The sequence below is a fragment of the Lolium perenne genome, chromosome 7, assembly GCF_019359855.2.
Source record: "Lolium perenne isolate Kyuss_39 chromosome 7, Kyuss_2.0, whole genome shotgun sequence".
Classification (NCBI taxonomy): domain Eukaryota; kingdom Viridiplantae; phylum Streptophyta; class Magnoliopsida; order Poales; family Poaceae; genus Lolium; species Lolium perenne.
Window position 1 is genome coordinate 145,942,991 of NC_067250.2, and position 10,316 is coordinate 145,953,306.

Below are 10,316 nucleotides of genomic sequence, written 5' to 3' on the forward strand. Positions count from 1 at the left end.
ATTTTAGTAAACAACTTCTCATGTGCTAACTAACTCAAGTGGGAACATTAGTGTCATTCCCACAACTCTGTTGTGATTCAATTTCAAAGTCACCGTTCAAGTTCAAATTCATAAGTCACAAAGATATAAATTCTGATGACGGAAACAGTATGGCCTTTCCAACTGTCCATGACCGCGGACGCGGCTATTCGAATAGGTTTACACTCTGGAGAGGTTGCACATTTGTGCCACAACATTTGATTACATCCGTCAGGGATAAACCCCGAATAATCGTAACTCAGTACGCGGATCATCAACCGTTAACCTTTCACTTACACACCCTAGTATAGGCACCTCTCCCCATGAGCTTGGCCTCCCGGTGATAACCAACTATCATCCCGGGAACTGCACAGGGCTTGGCCGTACAATTCACCTCAATTCACGTCATTTCACTTTCAACGGAGGCAGCCTCGGCATAACCTCTATGACGCTTGTTCAGAGGGAACCCATACTAAGACACATAAATTTCCAGCTAAGCCTTACCCATAATCAGGTATTGTGGGGGTACTCAAAAATTGGAATGGTATCGCATCCAACTCAATCATCAGTTTTTAGTCATTTCACCAAGTCAAATTCATGTCATATTCACCTTCAAAATCTTTCAATGGAAATGACTCATCATTCCAAGGTTTTCAACATCCTCATTTCACAAACACATGTTCCCATCTAGAGTAGTCAGTTTTAATTTAGCACTAGCATCTAGGTATGAGGGGTGCTAAGTACTTTGCTTTGCTTCTATGCTAACTTTGATACTCATGTACTAATCCAATACTAACCAAGTGAATCATGAATCAAAAAGTACTTTGATAAAACAAAAATAATAAATCTTGTAAAGTAAAACTTGGAAATAGGATCATGAACATAAAGTAAATGGGGTAATGCCTTGCTCATGGTGAGCTTTGCACTTTGCAAGAGTATTATCTTGCCTTGGTTGGGGAATTGGTCAAAGTGGTCTTCTTCTCCTTGGAAGTAGACCTCCTCCTCCTCTTGGTACTCCTCGGTACTAGCATCTAAAATACGAATACGGGGTACACAATCATCATACCAAACTTATTTACTAAACTAAGCACATATGATTCACACAACTTAGATTAGCATCACACATTACTATTAAGTTGGTGGATGTGTTTTCTTATTTAAGAAAAAATAATTTCCTCTCATACTAACTTAGGTGTTATTTTCAATTACTTAGAGAAATAATTTCCTCTCATTATCTTATTAAGATTTAATTTCTCTCATGAATAATATATGACCTAGGTTGACCAAAGTCAACCTCTTCATACTTATCATTTGAGAAAATGATTTAAATGAGGTGAAGCACCTCATACAATTTAATCTCAACATGGTAAAGATTTAATATCATCAACAATTCATATGAGACCTAAATGACCAGAGTCTCTACCTCATTTTGAATTGTTTGTGACAAGATTTAAATGAGAGAAACAATCCCATATGATTTATTAATAGTTTTGGACAATATCTTTGACTAGAAATAGCCATATAGTCCTTTAATTAAACTAGGCCATGATCATTCAAAGTAAGCATGGCATATTTTTGCATAAACAATTAGTACAAGTGTAATGTGATTTATAGGAGTTGGAATTAACTTAAAAGCATTTTTGGTTGATTTTTTATAACTATTCTAATTCAGAGAAGTCCCTGTCTTGTTTATTTTTTTACTTTAATTCTATAATAGATCTAGGGTTCAATCGAGTGGCATTGTGTAGATAAAATCCTAAGCTTTCCAAATATATAAAATTTGTAAAATTTGGCCAAGTAGATTTGTCCCTATTAAATTTTAAAGTTGACATCAGATTGCATATTCTCTATTCTGGAATTTTAGATTTGAATAGCTGGGCTGGCGGGAAACTGTTGGGCTGCGCAGAGAGAGAAAGAGGTGGGCCGGCCCAGCTTCGCAGCAGGCCAGCTGACAAGGTGGGGACCACCTGTCATTGGGGTTTGGCCAGCGAAACGGTACGGGAGACGATGGCCGTGCGATTAGAGAGGAGATCGACGGCCGAGGATGGTCGTCTTCTCCGGCGAGAGGGAGGCTTACGGGAGGCGGAGGTAGGGGGTAGGAGCGGTCGTCGGAGCTCCGGCGATTGTCGGAGTTGTGCGCTGCGACGTTGGAGTAGATGAGGAAGCGCCTGGAAGCAGTGGCGTCGTCTGGGGCGGCCTCCTTCTCCGGCGAGCTTCGGCTACTGTGGGCGGCGACGATCTTGCAATTGGGGCGGTGCGGTGGCTAATCGAGCGAGGTGAGTGGTCGAGGAGAGGCTGTGTGAGGAGGGGAAGCTGTGGGCGTGCTCAATTTGAGAGGAGGAGTCCTCCTTTTATAGCGGCGGGAGGTGGCTGTGGCAATCGGCTAGGGTCGCCGTCGTCATCGTCGTTCCAGGGCTGCAAAGAGGCAAGGAGTGGGCGCGTCTGGTTGCTGGTGTCCTGGCGAGGCTGACTCGCGTGATGGCGGTGAAGACGAGGGTCTGAGGCGATGGTGTGTTTGATGGGAGCTTGCAGGCCATGGCGGACGGTCGTCGACGCGGTCGTCGCCTGTGACGTTCCCGTGAGCAAGTGGTCGTGTCCAGGTGGTGCAGGTGAAGGAGATATGCCCTAGAGGCAATAATAAAGTGGTTATTATTTATATCTTTATGTTTATGATAAATGTTTATATATCATGCTATAATTGTATTAACCGAAACATTAGTACATGTGTGATATGTAGACAACAAGAAATCCCTAGTATGCCTCTTAAACTAGCTTGTTGATTAATGGATGATTAGTTTCATAATCATGAACATTGGATGTTATTAATAACAAGGTTATATCATTGTATAAATGATGTAATGGACACACCCATTTAAGCGTAGCATAAGATCTCGTCATTAAGTTATTTGCTATAAGCTTTTCGATACATAGTTACCTAGTCCTTATAACCATGAGATCATGTAAATCACTTATACCGGAAAGGTACTTTGATTACACCAAACGCCACTGCGTAAATGGGTGGTTATAAAGGTGGGATTAAGTATCCGGAAAGTATGAGTTGAGGCATATGGATCAACAGTGGGATTTGTCCATCCCAATGACGGATAGATATACTCTGGGCCCTCTCGGTGGAATGTCGTCTAATGTCTTGCAAGCATATGAATGAGTTCATAAGAGACCACATATCCATCCCGATGACGGATAGATATACTCTGGGCCCTCTCGGTGGAATGTCGTCTAATGTCTTGCAAGCATATGAATGAGTTCATAAGAGACCACATACCACGGTACGAGTAAAGAGTACTTGTCAGGAGACGAGGTTGAACAAGGTATAAAGTGATACCGAAGATCAAACCTCAGACAAGTAAAATATCGCGTGACAAAGGGAATTGGTATCGTATGTGAATGGTTCATTCGATCACTAAAGTCATCGTTGAATATGTGGGAGCCATTATGGATCTCCAGATCCCGCTATTGGTTATTGGTCAGAGTGAGTACTCAACCATGTCCGCATAGTTCACGAACCGTAGGGTGACACACTTAAAGTTGGATGTTGAAATGGTAGATCTTGAATATGGAATGGAGTTCGAATATTTGTTCGGAGTCCCGGATGAGATCCCGGATATCACGAGGAGTTCCGGAATGGTCCGGAGAATAAGATTCATATATAGGATGTCATTTTATGTGAATTAAAATGATGCGGAAGGTTCTATGGAAGGTTCTAGAAAAGTCCGGAAGAAACCACCAAGGAAGGCGGAGTCCCGGTGGGACTCCACCTCCCATGGCCGGCCAACCCTAAGGGGGAGGAGTCCCAAGTGGACTCCCCAAGGGGGGCCGGCCACCCCCTCCCAAGGAAGGTGGAACTCCCACCTCTAGTGGGAGTCCTAGCTTGGGTAGGTTTCATGAGTTATGGAAGGTTTTGGTTTGGGGTCTTATTCGAAGACTTGTAGACCAACTCTTGGGTGTTCCACCTATATAATGAGGGCCAAGGGGAGGGGGCCGGCCACCCCAAGACCACAAGCTGGCCGCCCCCCTTGAAGTGGCCGGCCACCCCCTCCCAAACCCTAGCCGCCCCCCTCTCCTCCATATCTCCCGCGTGCTTTAGCGAAGCTCCGCCGGAGTTCTCCACCGCCACCGACACCACGCCGTCGTGCTGTCGGATTCAAGAGGAGCTACTACTTCCGCTGCCCGCTGGAACGGGAGGTGGACGTCGTCTTCATCAACAACCGAACGTGTGACCGAGTACGGAGGTGATGCCCGTTCGTGGCGCCGGTGATCAAGATCTTCTACGCGCTTTTGCAAGCTGCAAGTGAACGTCTACCGCAGCAACAAGAGCCTCATCTTGTAGGCTTTGGAATCTCTTCAAGGGTGAGACTCGATAATCCCCTCGTTGCTACCGTCTTCTAGATTGCATCTTGGCTTGGATTGCGTGTTCACGGTAGGAAATTTTTTGTTTTCTATGCAACGTTATCCTACAGTGGTATCAGAGCCGTGTCTATGCATAGATGGTTGCACGAGTAGAACACAATGGTTTTGTGGGCGTTGATGCTCTTGTTATCTTTAGTTTGAGTACTTTGCATCTTTGTGGCATAGTGGGATGAAGCGGCTCGGACTAACTTTACATGACCGCGTTCATGAGACTTGTTCCTCGTTCGACATGCAACTTGTATTGCATAAGAGGCTTTGCGGGTGTCTGTCTCTCCTACTATAGTGAAGATTCAATTTACTCTTCTATTGAAAAAATTAGTATCAACGTTGTGGTTCATGTTCGTAGGTAGATTAGATCTCTCTCGAAAACCCTAAACCACGTAAAATATGCAAACCAAATTAGAGACGTCTAACTTGTTTTTGCAGGGTTTGGTGATGTGATATGGCCATAATGTGATGATGAATATGTATGAGATGATCATTATTGTATTGTGGCAACCGGCAGGAGCCTTATGGTTGTCTTTAAATTTCATGTTGAGTAGTATTTCAAAGTAGTTGTAATAGTTGCTACATGGAGGACAATCATGAAGACGGCGCCATTGACCTTGACGCTACGCCGACGATGATGGAGATCATGCCCGAAGATGATGGAGATCATGTCCGTGCTTTGGAGACGAAGATCAAAGGCGCAAAGACAAAAGGGCCATATCATATCACATATGAACTGCATGTGATGTTAATCCTTTTATGCATCTTATTTTGCTTAGATCGCGACGGTAGCATTATAAGATGATCCCTCACTAAAATCTCAAGATAATGAAGTGTTCATCCTTAGTAGCACCGTTGCCAAGACTTGTCGTTTCGAAGCATCTCGTGATGATCGGGTGTGATAGAATCAACAAGTGCATACAACGGGTGCAAGACAGTTTTGCACATGCGGATACTAAGGTGGCCTTGACGAGCCTAGCATGTACAGACATGGTCTCGGAACACGTGATACCGAAAGGTAGAGCATGAATCATATGGTTGATATGATGAACACTTTGAGTGTTCGCCATTGAAATCACACCTTGTCTCGTGATGATCGGACATAGGTGCGGTGGATTTGGTTCGTGTGATCACTAAGACAATGCGAGGGATATTGTTTTGAGTGGGAGTTCACCTAGATTTTTAATTATGTTGAATTAAAATTTGAACTCAATTTGTCATAAACTTAGTCTAAACTTTTGCAAATATATGTTGTAGAGATGGCGTCCCCAATCAATTTTAACGTGTGACTAGAGAAAGAAAAACTTAAGAGCAACGGTAGCAACTTCACCGACTGGTTCCGTCATGTGAGGATCTTCCTCTCTGGCGGAAATCTGCAATATGTGCTTGATGCACCGCTAGGTGACCCTCCTGCAGAAACTGAAACCGATGAAGTAAAAGCTGTTTACGAGACTCGGAAAACTCGGTACTCTCAAGTTCGGTGTGCCATCTGTGCGATGCGGAATCCGATCTTCAAAAACGTTTTGAGCACCACGATCCTCATGAGTTGATGAATGAGCTGAAAGCTATATTCAAGACTCATGCGGCCGTGGAATGCTATGAAGCATCAAAACATTTCTTCAGCTGTATGATGGAAGAAGGCAGCTCCGTTAGTGAGCACATGCTCGCCATGACCGGGCATGCGAAGAAACTCAGTGACTTGGGAATAGTGATTCCTAACAGACTGGGGATTAATCGTGTCCTTCAATCACTGCCACCAAGTTACAAGAACTTTGTGATGAACTACAATATGCAGAACATGAACAAAGAGTTACCTGAACTCTTTGGCATGCTAAAAGCTGCTGAGATTGAGATCAAGAAAGAGCACCAAGTGTTGATGGTCAACAAGACCACCAGTTTCAAGAAACAGGGCAAGTCTAAGGGAAAATTCAAGAAGGGTGGCAAGAAAGCTGCCACGCCTCCTATGAAACCTAAGAACGGCCCTAAGCCTGATGCTGAGTGCTATTACTGCAAGGAGAAGGGACACTGGAAGCGTAATTGCTCCAAATATCTGGCTGATCTGAAGAGTGGCCTTGTCAAGAAGAAGAAAGAAGGTATATCTGATATACATGTTATAGATGTTTATCTCACTGGTTCTCGTTCTAGTACCTGGGTATTTGATACTGGTTCGGTTGCTCATATTTGTAACTCGAAACAGGAACTAAAGAATAAACGAAGACTACTGAAAGATGAAGTGACGATGCGCGTTGGAAACGGATCCAAAGTCGATGTGATCGCTGTCGGCACACTTCCTCTACATCTACTGATACGTCTCCGACGTATCGATAATTTCTTATGTTCCATGCCACATTATTGATGTTATCTACATGTTTTATGCACACTTTATGTCATATTCGTGCATTTTCTGGAACTAACCTATTAACAAGATGCCGAAGTGCCGATTCTTTGTTTTCTGCTGTTTTTGGTTTCAGAAATCCTAGTAAGGAAATATTCTCGGAATTGGACGAAATCAAAGCCCAGGGGCCTATTTTTCCACGAAGCTTCCAGAAGTCCGAAGGAGAGACGAAGAGGGGCCACGAGGGGGCCACACCCTAGGGCGGCGCGGCCCCCCCCTTGGCCGCGCGGCCCTATGGTGTGGGGCCCCCGTGCCGCCTCTTGACCTGCCCTTCCGCCTACAAATAGCCTCCGTGACGAAACCCCCAGTACCGAGAGCCACGATACGGAAAACCTTCCAGAGACGCCGCCAACGCCGATCCCATCTCGGGGGATCCAGGAGATCGCCTCCGGCACCCTGCCGGAGAGGGGAATCATCTCCCGGAGGACTCTACGCCGCCATGGTCGCCTCCGGTGTGATGTGTGAGTAGTCTACCCCTGGACTATGGGTCCATAGCGGTAGCTAGATGGTTGTCTTCTCCCCATTGTGCTATCATTGTCGGATCTTGTGAGCTGCCTAACATGATCAAGATCATCTATCTGTAATTCTATATGTTGCGTTTGTTGGGATCCGATGAATAGAGAATACTTGTTATGTTGATTATCAAAGTTATACTTATGTGTTGTTTATGATCTTGCATGCTTTCCGTTACTAGTAGATGCTCTGGCCAAGTAGATGCTTGTAACTCCAAGAGGGAGTACTTATGCTCGATAGTGGGTTCATGCCTGCATTGACACCTGGGACAGTGACAGAAAGTTCTAAGGTTGTGTTGTGCTGTTGCCACTAGGGATAAAACATTGATGCTATGTCTAAGGATGTAGTTGTTGATTACATTACGCACCATACTTAATGCAATTGTCTGTTGCTTTGCAACTTAATACTGGAGGGGGTTCGGATGATAACCTGAAGGTGGACTTTTTAGGCATAGATGCAGTTGGATGGCGGTCTATGTACTTTGTCGTAATGCCCAATTAAATCTCACTATACTCATCATGATATGTATGTGCATTGTCATGCTCTCTTTATTTGTCAATTGCCCAACTGTAATTTGTTCACCCAACATGCTGTTTGTCTTATGGGAGAGACACCTCTAGTGAACTGTGGACCCCGGTCCAATTCTCTTTCTTGAAATACAATCTTGCAATACTTGTTCTACTGTTTTCTGCAAACCAACATCTTCCACACAATACGGTTAATCCTTTGTTAGAGCAAGCCGGTGAGATTGACAACCTCACTGTTTCGTTGGGGCAAAGTACTTTGGTTGTGTTGTGCAGGTTCCACGTTGGCGCCGGAATCCCTGGTGTTGCGCCGCACTACATCCCGCCGCCATCAACCTTCAACGTGCTTCTTGGCTCCTCCTGGTTCGATAAACCTTGGTTTCTTTCTGAGGGAAAACTTGCTGCTGTGCGCATCATACCTTCCTCTTGGGGTTCCCAACGAACGTGTGAGTTACACGCCATCAAGCTCTTTTTCTGGCGCCGTTGCCGGGGAGATCAAGACACGCTGCAAGGGGAGTCTCCACTTCTCAATCTCTTTACTTTGTTTTTGTCTTGCTTAGTTTTATTTACTACTTTGTTTGCTGCACTAAATCAAAATACAAAAAAATTAGTTGCTAGTTTTACTTTATTTGCTATCTTGTTTGCTATATCAAAAACACAAAAAAAAATTAGTTTACTTGCATTTACTTTATCTAGTTTGCTTTATTTACTGTTGCTAAAATGGCCAACGCTGAAAATACTAAGTTGTGTGACTTCACAACCACAAATAATAATGATTTCTTATGCACACCTATTGCTCCACCTGCTACTACAAAGAGAATTCTTTGAAATTAAACCTGCTTTACTGAATCTTGTTATGCGAGAGCAATTCTCTGGTGTTAGTTTTGATGATGCTGCTACCCATCTTAATAATTTTGTTGAACTATGTGAAATGCAAAAATATAAAGATGTAGATGGTGATATTATTAAACTAAAATTGTTCCCTTTCTCATTAAGAGGAAGAGCTAAAGATTGGTTGCTATCTCTGCCTAAGAATAGTATTGATTCATGGACTAAATGCAAGGATGCTTTTATTGGTAGATATTATCCCCCTGCTAAAATTATATCTTTGAGGAGTAGCATAATGAATTTTAAACAATTAGATACTGAACATGTTGCTCAAGCTTGGGAAAGAATGAAATCTCTGGTTAAAAATTGCCCAACACATGGACTGACTACTTGGATGATCATCCAAACCTTCTATGCAGGACTAAATTTTTCTTCACGGAATTTATTGGATTCAGCTGCTGGAGGTACCTTTATGTCCATCACTCTTGGTGAAGCAACAAAGCTTCTTGATAATATGATGATCAACTACTCTGAATGGCACACGGAAAGAGCTCCACAAGGTAAGAAGGTAAATTCTGTCGAAGAAACCTCTTCCTTGAGTGATAAGATTGATGCTATTATGTCTATGCTTGTGAATGATAGGACTAATATTGATCCTAATAATGTTCCATTAGCTTCATTGGTTGCACAAGAAGAACATGTTGATGTGAACTTCATTAAAAATAATAATTTCAACAACAATGCTTACCGGAACAATTCTAGTAACAACTATAGGCCATATCCTTATAATAATGGCAACGGCTATGGTAATTCTTATGGGAATTCTTACAATAATAATAGGAGTTCACCCCCTGGACTTGAAGCCATGCTTAAAGAATTTATTAGTACACAAACTGCTTTTAACAAATCTGTTGAAGAAAAGCTTGGGAAAATTGATATACTTGCATCTAAAGTCGATAATCTTGCTGCTGATGTTGATCTTTTGAAATCGAAAGTTTTGCCTAATGAGAATCATCATAATAAAATTGTTACTACAGCAAATGCCATCCAAGTTAGAATTAATGAGAATATAAGATTAATGGCTGAACTGCGTGCTAGGTGGGATAGAGAAGAAAATGAAAAACTGGCTAAAGAGAAGAATATAGCTAAAGTTTGGACTATTACCACCACTAGTAATGCTAATGCTACACATGTTGCTGCACCTCCTACTAATACTAATAAAAGAATTGGTGTTAGCAATGTTTCCACTTCTAATGCAAAGCGCGAAAAACTGCCTGAAACTGCTAAAAATCATTAAACTGCCTGTGATAAAGCTGCTGAAATTTTTTCCAACATTGGGGATGATGATCCCATTGCTTTAGATTATAATGGTTTGAATTTTGATGATTGCCACATCTCTGAAGTTATAAAGTTCTTGCAAAAACTTGCTAAAAGTCCTAATGCTAGTGCTATAAATTTGGCTTTCACACATCATATTACAAATGCTCTCATTAAAGCTAGAGAAGAGAAACTAGAGCGTGAAGCCTCTATTCCTAAAAAGCTAGAGGATGGTTGGGAACCCATCGTTAAGATGAAGGTTAAAGATTTTGATTGTAATGCTTTATGTGATCTTGGTGCAAGTA